Below are 17,611 nucleotides of genomic sequence, written 5' to 3'. Positions count from 1 at the left end.
TAAGCTGTTAATTATCTTTTCATGATTTTTTTCTTTTGCTTTCATGTCTTTACCTGATTTCTCCTCTTCCACTCTTATCTGATTTTGAAAATAATTTTTTTTAGCTCTTCTAGGAATTTTTGTTGGGCTTGTGTCCAATTCACATTTTTTCTTCGAGGCTCTTCTTATAACTGTTTTGACTTCATGGTCTTCTTCTGAATTTGTGTCTTGATCTTCCCTGTCACCATAGTAGCTTTTTATGATTGGGTCCTTTTGTTGTGGTTTGCTTATTCCCCCACTCTATTTCTTGATTTGGAATTTTATGTTAATGTTAGTCGCATGGGGGCAGGGGGTAGAGTGGGGATGGAGAGGGGCTCTGTCTCAAGCTTCATGGTTTTTCACACTGCTGTTTTCAGAGCTAATTCTGCAGGTTTGGACATTTTCACTGCTTCTAAGGTGGTGTGCTCTGGGGAGAGATGTGGCTACTGTTGTCTTGGTCTGCCTTCTGGACCTTATCCAGGAAGGGCCCTGATTCCTTAGGATTGCAATCAATACTGCTCCTCAGGGCCTCTCCTCCATTGGGACTGGAAGTGTTACTGACCCTCAGGGTTTCCACACCTTCTTGATCAAAAGTACCCCTCTCCATTTTGAACTACGATCCAGATATGGGTATAGGCAGTGGGATTGTCACAGCAGTGTGAAAAACTCTTAAATTTGAGACAGAACACCTCTCCATCCCCACCCAACCGCCTACCCCCATGCTGGATACAGAGCCTAACATTAACATAAAATTCCAAATCAAGACATAGGGTGGGGAAATGAGCAAACCACAACAAAAGGACCTCATCATAAAAAGCTGCTCTGGTGACAGGGAAGATCAAGACACAAACTCAGAAGAAGACCATGTACCGAGCACCTTCTAGGCACACTGGATTGTGCAATGTGCCAATGGGGAGGAAAGGCAGATTCTCTGCTCTTGAGGAATTGGAAGGCTGATGTGGAGAATGATGTGCATATAAACAAGTATAAGGTAGAACATGATCCATGCATGAGAGGACTACAGAGTCCTAGGAGAACAGATACAAAAGTCATGATTCCTAGAATGTGGGGAAGGGAAGAAGACAGAAGAGAGCCCAGAGGGCTCACTAGGACCACTGGATTTTGAGCAAGATTAAATGGGTCAAACATTTACCTGCCACACTCCTTAGTGTGCAACCTGAACCAAATTAAAATGTGAGAAATATTTAACAAAATAAAAATATAATGGAACATAGATAATGTTAATATATGGTTTTCTAAGTTGATATGTATATATCAGGCAGAAATTCTTATGTATGGTTTAGTGGCTTCCATTTCTATTTGGGTTTGATATTATTGATACAGTTCAACCCCCTCATTGTGTAAATGAGGAAACAGAGGCCCAGAAAGGGGAAGTGACTTATCAAATATCACACAGCTAAGAAGAGGTAGGGAGGAGATTCAAACCTAAGTCTTCTGACTCTACATCCAGAGTACATTCTACCAAACCACAGCTCTTTCTACTACAGTAATAGGAACCATCAAGTTAGAAGGAACATTTAAGTTTGTCCAGCCCTTTCTTAACCCTTTTTGAATCATGGACCCCTCTAGCAGTCTGGTGAAGCCTGTGGACCACATCTTAGAATAATGTTTTTAATACATAAAATACCTAGGATTGCAAAGGGAATCAATTAAATTGAAAAAATCTCTAAATTTTTTCATCAAAGTTTATAGATTCCCTGAAATATTTCTTTAGGTCAGTGGACCTCAGGTTAAGAATCCTTAAGTTTAATCTTTCACAGACAGGGAAATTGAGGCCCAGAGAAAGAAGAATCTTTTGCTTTACTTCTTACCTGCCCTGTAGTCTCTGAAGTCCACCCACCACACCCTTTCAGGCAGCAGAGGACTTTTGCCTTGGGTTTCTGTTGGGATAGATGTTAAGTCCCTCCAGCTGTTCCTGTTTGCAGTTAGCACAGGGCTGAATACATTAAGCTTCAGAACACTAGAGGACCTCCTCAATGAGATCCTCGGTCACTCAAAAAAGATGGTCCTAACAATCCATTTGGGGTAGAGAGCAGAGAAGCAAGAAAATAAAGAATGCCTGTTGTCCAGATAATTCTGTGCAGCTGGATGGGCAGCCCATTGAGTTAGTCCATCAGTCCATCTTTCCTGGACAATCACCGCATATGGACAATAAGCTGGGCTCAGGACTGAATAGGGATGAGAGTGGGCTGGAATGCATTTAGAAAATTGTGTACTGCTTTCAACAATCCAAGCTGCTGACACAAAACACATCTTTTTAACACCAATTTTCTCCTAGTGATGCTATATGCCTATGAATCACAGAATGCCAAAACTGCTAAAGAACTGAAATTGCAGGTGACCCAAAGAGCATTGGAGAGATGCATGATGGGTGTAAGCAGGATACATACAGCATATGGCTGAGGATGACTTGCATTCAAGAAATGGAAAAAAATAAATCATCCAGGAGAGATGATATGGTGCAATAGAAAGAATCCTGAATCTGAAATCAGAGGACCAGAGCTGGATTCTAGGCCCTGTTATTTAAAAGCTATAAATGAAATGGGCAAATCATTTCCCATCTCTGATCTGCTCTTCCCTCAACTGTAAATTAAAGGGGTTGGTCTTAATGACTTCTGAGATACCTTCAAGTTTTAGTATTATGACGGAAAGAAATAAGCATTATTAAGTGCTTACTAAATGCTAGACACTTTGATTTAAGCCTTAGGAATGCAGATATAAGCAAAAACAAAGATAATCACTGCCCTCCAGGAGGTTCCATTCTAATGAGGATAGACAACACACAAAAGGCAGCAGAGATCTGGGTAGGAGATGGGAGGGGAAAATGAAAGTACCAGGCCAGGGGGCATGGTTTGAAGCCAAAGTCAGCAGCAGAAGGAGAATGAAGGCCATCCTGGGCCCATCCACAGAATGGAGGCTCCACGCGGAACTCAACATTGGAAGAATGAGGGAGGGTTTTACCGAGGGATATTCCAGATTGAGAAGACCATGTGGGCTGTTGAATGTTCCAGGGAAAGAAGACTCTGGGGACCAAGGGAAGTTCCAGGATGAGATAGCATAGTTTGGAAGTCTGGAAATCAGGAAGAGGGGGATGAGCCTATGTTTCATTGGAAAAGGAATTAGGTCAGTCATATTGTTAGAGTGAAGGAAGTCAAAAGGATCGTCTGAATCCTGCAGATATAGAGAAAGGCCTCCAAAGTATTGCAGTCCTTTATGGAGGGTAGCCAGATGGTATAGTAGAGTGCCAGGGCCTGGAGTTACGAAGACCTGAGTTCAAATCCAGCGTCAGGCACTTACTCGTCACTGAACCTTGTTTGCCTCAGTTTCCTCATCTGTAAAATGAGCTGAAGAAGGAAATGGCAAACCACTCCAGTATCTTTGCCAAGAAAACTCCAAATGATGTCATGAAGAGTCTGAAACAACTGAACAACAAAAACAAAATGTCAAAATAATGATTTACTTCCATCACCATAACAGCAAAATGGCATAATATAGTAGAAAAAGGAGTGGATGTGAGCTCAGAACACCTGGTTTGGATTCCACCTCAGACATGTACTAGTAACGTGACCATGGGTGATTCTCTCTAAGTATTCGTTTCCTTATCTGTGGAATAAGGATAACAACCTTTCATTCTCTGCCTCACAGGACGGTGGTAGGCTAAGTGCTTTGCAAATCTTAGAACAGTATGTAAATTTGACTTATTGGTCCCTGGGAGGGGGACATATTTAATTAAGTTGCTTCTCACACACCGGGAGTCCTAGAGTGTTGAACTTAAGAGTGAGAGAACCTGAATTCCAATTCATCTTAACCCCAGCCAGGTCATAGTTTTCTCATCTGTCAAATTAGGGATTGGATTAAATGGTCTCTATTTATTGACACCTTTCAACTCTAGATCTATGATCCCCATGAACCTATCATACTGTGTGTGTGTGTGTGTGTGTGTGTGAGATGTAAGGGGACAGACTATGTTGAAAGCCAAGGAAAGGGTGTAAAAAGTGAATGGTTAGGGGAACAGTGTCAGAAGACTCTTCCATTTTGCCTAGACCAGTGATGGTTTCTGTTGTTTGTTTCTTCCTCAAAATTAACCACTTATAAAGGAGAAAACCTATTTCTTTCTTCATATTCAAATGGAGGGGATAAGGAACTTCCCTTACTACCTCCAGTCCCAGGGAAGTATCAATGGAGGAAACTAGGAAGCAGCAAGGAAAAATGGAGAAAAAATGGCTGTCTTCAAGTATTTGTAAGACTATCTTGTGGAAGAAGAATTAGATTTGTTCTGTTTTAACTCAGAGAGCAGAACTAGGAGCAGTCTGTAGAAATTAAAAAATAGGAAATTTAGGTTTGATGACTGTCAGGGGAAATTTTTTCCTAACAATTAGAACAATCCCAAAATGGAAGGGAATGGGTGCCTCTGCAGGTGGAGCTCCCTCCCTAGAGGTCTTCAAGCAAAGGCTGGATGATCATTTATTGGGCAACACCACTTATTGGGTGTTGTAGTGGGAATTCCTGGGCACATGTGGGTTGTACCACATGGCTGCTAAGGTCCCTTCAAACTCTGAAATTCTGTTATTTTCTTCTTTAAGACTGAAATCTATACAGCTACAACACAAGATAAAAGGTGATTTTTGATATCTGGAATTAGTGAAATTACCCATCTATGGATGGAATTGTAGCCTCTTTGGAAAGATCTCCCTGACTTGATAAGTTTCAGAGAAATTTCAGTTATGACTTGGTGAGGCAACCAAGATTGAAAATTATATTTGTTAGTAACGAAATTTATCTGGAAGAACATAAGATAAAGAATCAATGAAAGAAAATGTGAAGGAAAGTGAGGCAGCAGTATTACAGCTTAAACTGTTTTGCAAGTGGTAATCATGAAAACATTTTGGTACTGAAAAATCTGGTACATGAAAATAATCTAAGAAATTAATTGGTGTATCAGTGGAATAGATTAGGCTTACGATACACAGCAGCAGTAAATGATCATAGTAATCTAGCATCTGAGAAACCCAAAGTTTTTTTTTTTTCTTTTGGGACAAGAACTCACAATTTGACAAAAATAACTGGGAAAACTGGAAAGTAGTTTGGCACAAACTAGGCATAGACCAACATCTCATGCCATATACCAAGGTAAGGTCAAAATGGGAACATGACTTAGACATAAAGAGTGATATCATAAGCAAATTAGAGGAGCATGGAATAGCTTACCTGTCAGATCTATGGATAAGGGAAGAATTTAAGATTAAACAAGGGATAGAAAGGATCACAGGAAATAAAGCAGATATTTTTGATTACATTAAATTAAAAGTTTCTGCACAAACAAAACCAATGCAGCCAAGATTAAAAGGAAAGCAGGAAATTGGGTAAAAATTTTACAGCAAGTTTCTTTGATAGCCTCATTTTTCAAATATACCAAGAACTATGTCAAATTTGTAAGAATACCAGTCATTCTCCAATTGATAAATGGTCAAAGGATGTGAACAGGAAGTTTTCAAAAGAAGAAATCAAATCTATCTATAGTCAAATAAAAAATGCTTTAAATAACTATTGATTATTGTTGTTGCTTTCAGTCACATTCAACTCTTTGTAACCCCATTTGGGGTTTTCTAGGCAAAAATACTGGAATGATTTGCCATGTCCTTCTCCAGATCATTTTATAGATGAGGAAATTGAGGCATACAAGGTTAAATAACTTGCCCAGAGTCACACAGCTAGTAAGTCTCTGAGGCTGGATTTGAACTCGTCTTCCTGATTCAGCATTCCATCTGCTGCCCCACCTAGCTGCCCAGCTACTGATTATAGAAACGCAAATTAAAACAACTCTGAAGTACAATCTCATACCTATCAGATTGTCTAATATGACAGAAAAGGAAACTGACAAATGTTGGAAGGGATATAGAAAAATTGGAATGCTAATACACTGTTGGTGGAATTCTGAACCAATCTAACCATTCTGGAGAGCAATTTGGAACCAAGCCCAAAGGCAATAATGCTGTGCATACCCTTTGACCCAGCAATACCAGTACTAAATCTGTACTCCAAAGAGATTTAAAAAAATGACCTATAGGCACAAAAATATTTATAGCGGCTCTTTTTTTGTGGTAAAGAATTGGAAATTGATGGGATGCTCATAAATTGAAGAATAGCTGAACAAGTGCTGGCATATGATTGTGATGGAATACTATTGGGCTATAAGAAGTAACAAGCAGGATGCTTCCAGAAAATCCTGGGAAGACTTATATGAAGTGATCCAAAGTAAAGTGAATATAACCAGGAGAACATTGCAAACAGTAACAGCAATCTTGTGTGATAATCAGCTGTGAATGATTTAGCTATTCTGATCAATACAACGATCCAAGACAATTCCAAAGGACTTATGATGAAAAATTCTATCCACCTCCAGAGAAAGAACTGATGGGATCTGAATGCAGATTGAAGCATAATTTTTTCACTTTACTTATTTTTTCTTGCCTTTTTTGTGCAACTTGGGTAATGTAGAAATATGTTTTGCATGATTTCACATATATAATTGATATCACATTTCTTGCCTTCTCAATGGGTGGGGGAAGGGAAGGAGAGAATTCTGAACTCAAATTTTTTGAAAAAATGAATGTTAAAAACAAATAATAATTGTTTTTAAAAAGAAAGAAAAAAATTATCTGTTTTAACTACTTTTGGGGCATTGTCCTTTATTTATAGATAGCTTTTTTTTTAAATAACCAATGCTCCTATAATATTTGTTGGGTCTACAGGCTAAGTACAGTATGGAAAGTTAGCAAGCCCTAAGATGTCAGTATCCTTGGGGTTAGGAGATGATACTATGTATCAGAGCAAAATCCCTGTGTTACAATTCTTTAACTTCACCATGTTTAATTAGTCACTCTAATTAACCTTTTTTTCTTTTGGTTCACAAGTTTCAAGGATTATACTAAATGCATTGCAAAATTAATCACATTTTAAAATATGCTGAAGAGATTTCAAGAAACTCAAAAGTAGCTTATATGGCACTGTCTTAATTTCCACTGCTTCAGTGACTTCCAAAGGAGACAATGCTTTTCTCTCAATTTGCACCTACCACAGCCCACACTTCCCACAGAAAGAGGAGCCTGAAAATGGAGTGAGGTTATGGGAGTTGGACCCATCTCTTGGATAAATGCATGTCTTTTTCTCAGCATTTGGAATGAAGAATTTCTCATGCATAAAGTTTTACTGTTAAGTCTTAGCCACATGGAACTGGAGTTTCCCAGCCCATTGAGAGCTTCTAGAAGGAGCTGTTAAGAAAACAGCATTTGGAAGAAACAGGGCAGGACATATTACCAGTGCAAATTTCTCACCCTACATTGGCCTAGAAGCTCCTAGCTAGCTGTTAGTCAACTGGGATTGCTCTGTTATTGGGAGAAACCATCATGTAGTTTGTGCCTCCAAAGGGAGAGCCACCACAGAGCCACAAGCCCACCCTAGGAATGCAACTGATGAAAAAAAATGAAGCATTAGAAAATCCTGCCAGAGTTAGCATTCTCCTGCTCCAAGCTTTTTCAAAGGTGCAGAGCTCAGTCATTCCTAAATCATCTTCAGGATATTACCAACAGCACTGATCAAATATTAGGCTGGTGAAAATTTCTATATCTCTTAGAGAAATTCTCTGGAAATAAGAAAAAGAGAGAGAGAGAGAGAGAGAGAGAGAGAGAGAGAGAGAGAGAGAGAGGAAGGAAGTAAGGCAGGCAGGCAGGAAGGCAGGAAGGAAGGAAGGAAGGCAGGAAGGCAGGAAGGAAGGCAGGAAGGAAGGAAGGAAGGTAAAAAGGAAGGCCTTGTGTAACACTTTGATATTTTGGTCTCCCAAACACTAGAGTATAAGAATGAATGAGCAAAAATGCAAATAATCAATATTCATAATCTATAGGGGTGTGTGTTTACACAGATCAATGAACAAGAGTTAGATTGTAACCATTTATAACGTATATTGTAGGCACAATACCAAGTGAGTCACGGCATAAACAGTTTCCCACGCAGCTGAGCTTTGGGTACCTGTAGCTGTTTAGCCATCACTCAGGAACCACAGAACAGCTACAAAGGTGAAGATTCTGCATCTCTGTTCTCTTGGCTTGGCCTGTATCAAGATGATATGTCTCTCACTTAAGAAAGGAACCAGTGAACACCTTCCTACTTACCTACACCTCCCCTGGGATAAGACTCCCCCATTGCCAGATAGTCTCAGGCAATCACCAGACCCTAATTAATTAAAGAGGGACAAGGAACCTTCCTCAAAGTAAGGTAACAATTTGGCATTTGTCCTGTTAACTTTCAAAAGGGCAGTCCACCTTGAATCTTAAGCCAGCTTGGGTATTCTCCACAATCGACAAAGGTGTGGCAGAGTGAAGACTGATGCTGAATGTTCCAGTCCTGGGAACTTGACCTTTCCAGCTTCAGTTTCCTCACCTGTAAAGTGGGGATGTTAAAAACAGTGGTCAAATGAGAGAACCCATATAAGGTGCTTTGCAGACCTCAAAGTGTTAAGTAAATATCAACTGTTGTTAGCCTCCAATTTGCAGTCAGAGAGTTAACTAACACTCAGAGCAGTAAAGTTTTCCTCTATGGTCTCACAGCTAATAAATATGAAGAGTAAACTTTGAATAGGGCAGCTGGGAGGAGCAGTGGATAGAGCACCAGGCCTGGAATCAGAAAAACCTGAATCCAAATTCGGCCTCCGACATTTACTAGCTGTGTGACTCTGGGCAAATCACTTAACCCTGTATGTCTTAGTTTCCTCATGTTTAAAATGAGCTGGAGAAGGAAATGGCAAACCACTCCAGTATCTCTGCCAAGAAAACCCCCAAATGGGGTCATGAAGAGTCGGACAGGACTGAAAAAGTGACTGAACAGCAACAATAACAAACTTTGAATCCTCTTCTCCTTGAATCAAGAGTCCAGCACATTGTCTTCAAGGCCATAAAACCACAAAGCCTGAAAACCTGATCATTACCTGGTCACCATGTGGTTGTGCAGACTCAGTCTCAACATATCTCCTATTATAGATAGGGGGTTGTGGAATCCTGTATAGGCTGCTTCTTTTGCTATGTATTTTTTGAAGGAATGGGGATCATCTACTTTTTGTTTATTGTTTATTTATTTGTTTTTATTCATTATTTATTTTTTTACTGTTTATTGACTGCATCCCCTCAGTGTGTATTTAGAGACACTATGGGAAAACAGGAAGACAGTAAGGACCCCATAAAAAAGGGAGTTCTTTCTCCTTCATTTTGGGCCTGCTTAGAAGAAAGCCTCCCAAATTAGAGCCAAAACTAGAGAGAGGGAAGGGAACATGAGAGAATACATAGGAGGGACTTCCCTTACTTTCAGGATATAGTAACAGATCCAGGGATGAGATTTTGGGTCTTAAAATGGTTCCCCCATATACTTGGGATGGATGTTCGGCTCCAGGAATTTCTATGCTATTGTTGGAATGATCTCTCTCTAGGAGCTCACCTCTCTTTCAGGCCTGGCTCGACCTTTGCTTGAGGTACCAGACACAAGCAAGGGAGGTGTTTATTTTAATGAAAGTTGCAATACAGAGGCTGTCCCTTCAGAAATTTGCTTTGGTCTCGCTTTGTTTATCCAGATAAAGCCAGCTTTTCAAAAAATAGGTTAAATCATGCTATGGTTTTTGTGTCAAAATTACTGAACTGATGTCATCCAACATATATTGTTTAACATATAGTCTCTTTATGTCTGCCTTAAATTAGATTGCCTAATATTTTTAAGAGAGAAAACCAGACAGACAGACAGACAAACAGGCTCAAGGTTATAACCTCTTCCATGCATCACTTAACATCTCTGAATCTCACTTTCCTCATGAACAAAATAAGGGGATGAACTAGGTGGATTCTGAGGTCCCATCTAGCTCTAGAGAGATCTAAATAAAACCCTGACAAACTAGGCAGAATGATGCCTCCATTTCAACACTCGTTTGGGGGGGGTTTCTTCTAGGCAGACCTAAGTAAAGGAGACAAATTTTATTTTTATATAGTCATAACTGCTGGAGCCTTCCTATTTTCCCATGGTGTCTGGGACTGTACCGTACATGAGGTCAGGAAAGAATATACATCTAAGGTCAGCTAGGTGGTGCAGTGAGTAGAGCACCAGCCTTGGAGTCAGGAGGACCTGAGTTCAAATCCAGCCTCAGACACTTGATACATGTACTAGCTGTGTGACCTTGGGCAACTCATTTAACCTCAATTGCCCTGCTTTCCCCCCTCAAAAACAAAACAAAACAAAGAATATACATCTAAGGGCGGGAGGACCTTGAAGGTCATTTACTCTAGTCCTTTCACTTAGTGAAGGATATTTCATCGGATGGAAAAACTGAGACCCAAGCACGTTAACCTACTTGCTGGCGGTCACAAAAGTGGAAAGTGGCAGATTCAAGATACAAACTCTGGTCCTGTGACTTTTTCCACTGTACTCATTCTAGGAACTCATGTTTTGTTTTTTGTTTTGTTTTGTATACTCTCACTGAGACAACAGTTTAATGGTGAGGGAAATAGAATAGTCTCTAATGCAAAACAAACTGGATTGGAAGCCATGTCCTGTGTTACAATCACAGGCCCTTCAACAAGACCTTACCTAACTTTGGACAAGTCCTTTCCTTTCTGTGGTCTCAATTTCACCCTGTGTAAAATGAAGGAAGTGGATTAGCTGATTTAGAGGTTGTTTGCATTCATCCTTCATTTCAGAGAGGACCAATGATGTCATAAGATGTCATTGCCTGTGAGTTGGATTTAAGTGAGGCAAAGCTGCTCAGAGTTGTCAGCCTCACGCTCTTTCAGTGTTCTCAAGATCCAGTGGTAAGACAAAAGTCAAGGTGACTGGTGATGGCCCGGGGCTCAGTAGATGTCTTGGTGTCTTCAAGGTCTGACCAAACTCTAAGTGCTCCACAGCAGCTACTTCAGCTGCCTTCATGGCCTTTGGAACAAATTGTTCTCATCTCCCCATTCCACTGGGGAAGTCTTAACATGCTTGGGGTAGACAACCCTGTAATTCACCAATGGATTACTTTTTGTTTTTTTTTTTCCTTCCTTCCTTCCTTCCTTCCTTCCTTCCTTCCTTCCTTCCTTCCTTCCTTCCATCCATCCATCCCTCCTTCTTCCTAAATTTGGAGGTAATTGGGGTTAAGGGACTTGCCCAGGGTCACACAGCTAGTACACGTCAAGTGTCTGAAACTGAATTTGAACTCAGGTCCTCCTGACTCCAGGGCTGGTGCTCTATCTACTGCATCACCTAGCTGCCCCTATCCCATGAACTACCCTTAACCTGGTTTAGATTATCTGCCCTGATGGTTTCCCAGGGTATGACCACTGGACATACTACAGCTTCTTAGAGCCACAGGTGAAAGTGGGGCAAAAGTGGACACCAAAGATGAATGAGCAACCCTGAAAGGGCTCGGCAGGCCCTCACACCAGAGGTGCTAGTCCTTCCTGAATATCCCCCACACTCCTCAAGGTTGTGTGGTTTTGTGAAAAGTCATACACCTCAGAAAGGAATTTTAGGTCATGTTGGATCTTTGGACTACATCAAAGGATATTTATTTTGGAACCACTGAAAAGAAGATGGGAATATTATTGATCCTGAACTTACCCAAGTATCGGTTCTCCTTCCTGAAATTTCTTTTCCTGCTCCTCTCCACCTACCCAATGTCTCAATCCCACCTCCTCCATGAAACATAGTGGGCTTTTCATACTTTGAACTCAGAAGGCATCAGGGTGTAGTGGGGAGAGCATTGTTCCTGGTGTCCTAAGACCCGGGTTTGAATCTCTTCCTAAAGTACTTTTTATCTTGTGATTTTAGGCAGGCCACATAACATCCCTGAGCCTGCTTCCTCAAGTATAAAATAAGTAGGATAGATTAGATGGCCTGCAATGCCCATCTAGTGGCCATTAGACCCTACAACACTATGCTCAGTATCCCACCATCGAACATCGAGTCACATCTCTCATATTTCATATGCATCCTCCCATAAAGCATAAAGATTCATATGCTAAATGCTTGTTTACTTAGGAGGGGGAAATGAGATTTAGAAGGGCTCTTAGGGATGATTCAGTCCCATCTCTTCATTTTACAGGGATGGAAACTGAGGCTCGGAGAGGTTAAAGCATTTCCCTACAGTCTTCTCACTGGCTCATGAGCAGCAGAATTAGAATTGAAACCCAGGTTTTTTGATGACAGATCCAAGCCTCTTTTGAGTCTACCCCACTGCCTGGCTCGCCGCTGTCCTTTAGCTAACATCTTATGCCAGCACGGTATCCCGCTATCCCCTGTAGCACCTTCCTGCAGAGACAGTGCATGAGGAGCACCACGGGAAAAGAGAAACAGGCCCGATTTAAAATACTTCCTAAGCTGCCGACAGGGCCGCTGGGCTAATTGAGGAGCGTGGTCCAGCAGCAAGCTGATTGCCGTTTCTGCTTTGCCTGGATCTCAGTGCTGCCTGTGCCTTTGCTAGAAGGGTTTTCATAGGAGGCAGAAAAGTGGACTCCCGATGAGACAAAACAATCTTTTCAGTGAGGGAAAGGGAAAAGACAGGCAAGAGAACTGAGATAAGTGGCCACAAGCCTGATGAAAAGCGGAAACAGCCAGGAGAATTGGGGATGAAGATTGAAAGGGTCAGGGCTGTTTGCTTTAAGAAATGTAGAATTTAAACAAAAAAATGGCATGAAAGCTTCAGGGAACTGAAGAATGGATTGCATCTACGTTCTGAAGAAAGGAAAGAGCTGGAACTTCCTACAGGTTAATAAAAAATTTACTGTTATTCTTCATGTAAAAGATATCAATAATCCAATAAACCCAATTGTGTCTTTGGATTGGGTCAAATGGAAAGGGACATGTCACATTTTGGTGATTGCTAGGAAAAGAAACTGCTACATGCATGGACCCAACATGGATAGGAATTTTGCACCAAAAAATTAGTAAATTTGGAATCTAAGGGCCTGATTTTGAATCCTGGCTCTACTTTATACTACCTGTGAGACCTTGGTCAAATTGCTTTCCTTTCTGGGCCTGAGTTTTCCTATTTGTAAAATAAAAAGGTTGTTCTAATTCAGAGTTTCTTAACTTTTTTGTGTTATGGACTCTTTTGGCAGTCTGGTGAAATCTATGAACCCCTTCTCAGAATCATGTTTTACACGCATAAAATAAAATATACACAATTACAAAGGAAACCAATGATGTTGAAATATGGTTATAAAAATATATTTTTAAAAAATAATTCACAGATGCCAAGTTAAGAGCCCCAAGACTAAATAATAACTATAGTTCCCTCCAGTTTTAAATCCTAGGCACCATGTGCAATCTCCACCTACCCCCTCCCCCCATCTCAGTTTGATGGAACCTCCTGAAGGCAGAGAAGGCCACCCATTTGCATTTGTATCCCTTGGAAACCAACAGTATATTCTAGCACCTAGTAGGTGCTTAATAAATGTTTATTAATTAATTAACTGATCTTAATAAGTGAGGCTGAGATCTGATTAGTTGGGGGGAATGTTTCAGGTTTGGCCTGACCCATGTAGTCAAATTCAGCTTGATAAAAATCCACTTTGAGATCTGAATATTTAGACGAGCTATTGAGAATGACTAAATTGTGTAGACATACCCTTTGCCATAATCTGGAATTCTTTCACCCAAATTGTGCTCTTCTGGTTCGTATTAAGTGTAGAATCAGTTTTCCCTGGAAAAAAAAATAAAACTTCACAGCAATGTAGGAGTTTCAAACTGATTGTTTATGTAGACTTTGGATGTCCCAGTTCCCTCACACCTTATTTCAACAGCCTACTTGTGGGGGTTGGTGAGGGGGGGTGGACAGTCTGCCTGCCTCAAGTCTCTCCCTATTCCAATCCATTCTTCATTCAACCACCAAAGTGACTTTGCTAGTATGATCATGTCACCTCCCTATTCAATAAACTCCAGTGGCTGCCTATCGCCTCCAGGACCAAATACAAAATGCTGTTTGGTATTCAAAGCCCTTCATACCCCAGCCCCCTCCTACCTTTCCACTCTTCTTATACCTTACTCACCAACACATACTCTGATCTGGTGACATTGGCTTCTTGGATGTTCCATTTCTTGACTCTGGACATTCTCTCTGGAATACTCTCCCTCATTTGTTCTGATTACTGACCTCTCTGACTTCCTTTAAGTCCCAACTAAAATCTTACCTTCTACGGGAAACCTTCTTCAATTTCTCAATTCCAGTGCCTTCCCTCCATTAATGATTTCCTATTCTGTAAATTTCACATTTATTTGTTTGCACGTTATCTCCCCCATTAGATTATAAGCTCCTTGAGGGCAGGGATAGTATTTTGCCTCTTTTTGCATCCCCAGCACTTAGCACATAGGTCTTTAATAAATGTTTATTGATTTGATTTGATATTTTTTAAAGATTAATGTTGCTTATGGGTTTTCAATCTGTGTTGGTGAAGGAGACCCAAGAACTCGATTTCTACTGGGACAGTGGATAATCCCCAAAGTACCTGTCGCTTCCTGCTAAGGTCCATTTCAGCTGTAATCTTCACGGGATTATAAAGCCATTGATTTAGAGCTACAAAAGACTTCAGAAATCATAGGATCACAGATCTAGAACTGGAAAAAACCTCGTAGGTCATCTAGTGCAACCTTTTCGTTTTACAGATGAAGGAAATGAGGCCCATATGGATTATCATTCTATTCTGTTTGGCCTTGGTCATAATATTTCATTTTTGTAGCATATTCAGTCACAGGGCCAGGGATCAAGGGACCTGGCTTCCGGTCTCCATTCAGCTGCCATCAGTGAGAACATGGGCAAGTCTTTGTCACTGCCTTGTCCTCCATTCCCCTGTTTCTACAACTAAGGTAATCTAAGTAGGAATAAGGGAAGGGAATAAGCATTTATACAATGCCTACTGTGTGCCAGGGGCTGTGCTAAACATTATTTTTACAAAGATTCTTTCATGGTATCCACACAGCAGCCCTAAGGGTGGGTGCTATTATTATCCCCATTTTATAGCTGAGGAAACTGAGGCAAACAGAAGTTAAGTGATTTGTCCAGAATCGTATAGACAGGAAGCATCTGAGGTGAACTCAGGTAGGTCCAGCATCCTATTCATTTGCCACCAGCTGCCTTAGGTGCCCTTAGCCCCAAGTTTTGAATTTCTTTTTTTTTGTCATACTTATATTTTGCTAAAGTTAGTAAAAGAGTGATCACATTTTAATTTAAAAAGAAAATTATCACAGAATGATAAGAAAGTTAAGCTTGAACTGAACGTTCAACAATAACAAACAAATAAGCATTTATTAAGCATCCGCCATGTGCAGAGTGTTATCCTATATAGCAAGAAAGCTAAAAAAATTAGATAAGACATAGTCCATGATTTTAAGGAGCAAAATCATATACATATTACACACTGAAGCAATGAATACCAGGTTACATCATTTTTTGGTCAAAGTGATTCCCAGGTAGGTTTGGATTCCTGGCACAAAGCCTCTAGAAAACTGAAATGATGTCTTACATAGAGCATAGCTAGCTAGGCAATGACTGATTCTTCTATGTTCATAAAGATTTGTATTTGGTTCACTTTTTTTTTCAAAAGGGAGATCTCAGCTGCATTCTATACCATGTTAGGCACTGTGGAGGACATAAGCAGAAGACATATTTTCTGCCCTCAAGGAGTTCATTGAGGTCAAACTTTGAAAGAAGCCATGAGAAACATTTATGTATAGGTCCCAAGTGAGCGGCATCAGTAAACATTATTACATATTATATGTGCAGAAGAAGGGGTCAGTTTAGGCAGGAATGTTGGCTTGGAACTTCAAGACTAAATAGGAACTGAGGTGAAGCTTTAAGAATTGAATAGTAGAAGATGGCAGCTGAAAAGCAGGGAGTTGCTTAAGCTTTCCCCCAAATCCCTCCAAACACCTGTAAAAAATTGCTCTGAACAAATTCTAGAGCTGCAGAACCAACGAAATAGCAGAGGGAAACAGGTCTACAGCTCAGGAGAGCCTGGATGGTTGCCAGGAGGGTCTATTGCATGGTGTTGGGAGCAGAGCATAGACTAGTGTGGGCTGTGTCAGGACAGACCAGACCCTGAGTCAGCCAGCTGGAATAGGCCTTGGGGCCATGAATCAGTGAGCTTCTCAACCAGACTTTTCAACCCACAAACGCCAAAGAGCAGGTTAGATAGAGGGAAACTACAGAATTGAGTTCAGAGCAGGCCGTTCACCATCCCTGGTGGTGCAGTGGTGGTGGTGGTGGCAGCAACAGGAAACTCCTGAGGCTACTTCCAGAGCTACAGCATCAGCTGCTTCCCAAGTCCATGGCTCACACAGTGGGAGGAATCTAGCAACTGATCAGAGCGGGAGTGCAAGGAGTGCTTTGTGGGCACAAAGGCAGATTCTCTTGCTGTGCCCTGCTTGGATCTATATTGCAGTCCTGGTTGGCAGTTCTTGGGGGAGGAGGAGCGCTGCAATGACAGGGCCTGGGGTGATGGTGGAGTAGAAGTAGCTCTGAAAACAGCAGTACTTGGACCCTAAAGGTTGGGACAAAGTACTCTCTACTCTACAAGCAGTCATATCCTGACAAAAAGCTCAAGGGTCAAATAGGTGGCTAGGGACATGAATAGGCAGTACAAATGAACTCAGACTCAAATGCAGACTCAAACTCTAGATTCCTTTTTTTGGTGAGAAAGAAGATCTAAACATATAGCCAGAAGAAGTCGACAAAGTCAAAGAGCCTCCATCAAAAGCCTCCAAGAAAAATATGAATTGGTCTCAAGCCATGGAAGAACTCAAAAAGGATCTGGAAAAGCAAGTAAGAGAAATAGAAGAAAAATTGGGAAGAGAAATGAGAGTGATGTGGGAAAACCATGAAAAACAAGTCAGTGACTTGCTAAAGGAGACCCAAAAAAATACTGAAGAAAATAACACCTTAAAGAACAGACTAACCCAAATGTCAAAACAGCTCCCAAAAGCCAATAAGGAGAAGAATGCCTTGAAAGGCAGAATTAGTCAAATGGAAAAGGAGGTCCAAAAAACCACTGAAGTAAATACTACCTTAAAAATTAGATTGGAGCAAGTGGAAGCTAGTGACTTGATGGGAAATCAAGATATTTAAAACAGAACCAAAGGACTGAAAAAATGGAAGACAATGTGAAATATCTCATTGGAAAAACCACTGACCTGGAAAATAGATCTAGGAGAGGTAATTTAAAAATTATTGAACTACCTGAAAGCCATGATCAAAAAAAGAGCCTAGACATCATCTTTCAAGAAATTATCAAGGAAAATTGCCCTGATATTCTAGAACCAGAGGGTAAAATAGAAATTGAAAAAATCCACCAATTGCCTCTTGAAAAAGATCCCCAAAAGAAAACTCTTAGAAATATTGTCACCAAATTCCAGAGTTTCCAGGTCAAGGAGAAAATAATACAAGCAGCCAGAAAGAAACAATTTGAATGTTGTGGAAACACAATCAGGATAACACAAGATCTAGCAGCTTCTACATTAAGGGATCGAAGGGCTTGGAATTATTCTGGAGGTCAATGGAGCTAGGGTT

Source organism: Trichosurus vulpecula, chromosome 3 (assembly GCF_011100635.1).
Source record: "Trichosurus vulpecula isolate mTriVul1 chromosome 3, mTriVul1.pri, whole genome shotgun sequence".
NCBI lineage: Eukaryota > Metazoa > Chordata > Mammalia > Diprotodontia > Phalangeridae > Trichosurus > Trichosurus vulpecula.
Note: the sequence above shows the minus strand (reverse complement) of the source record.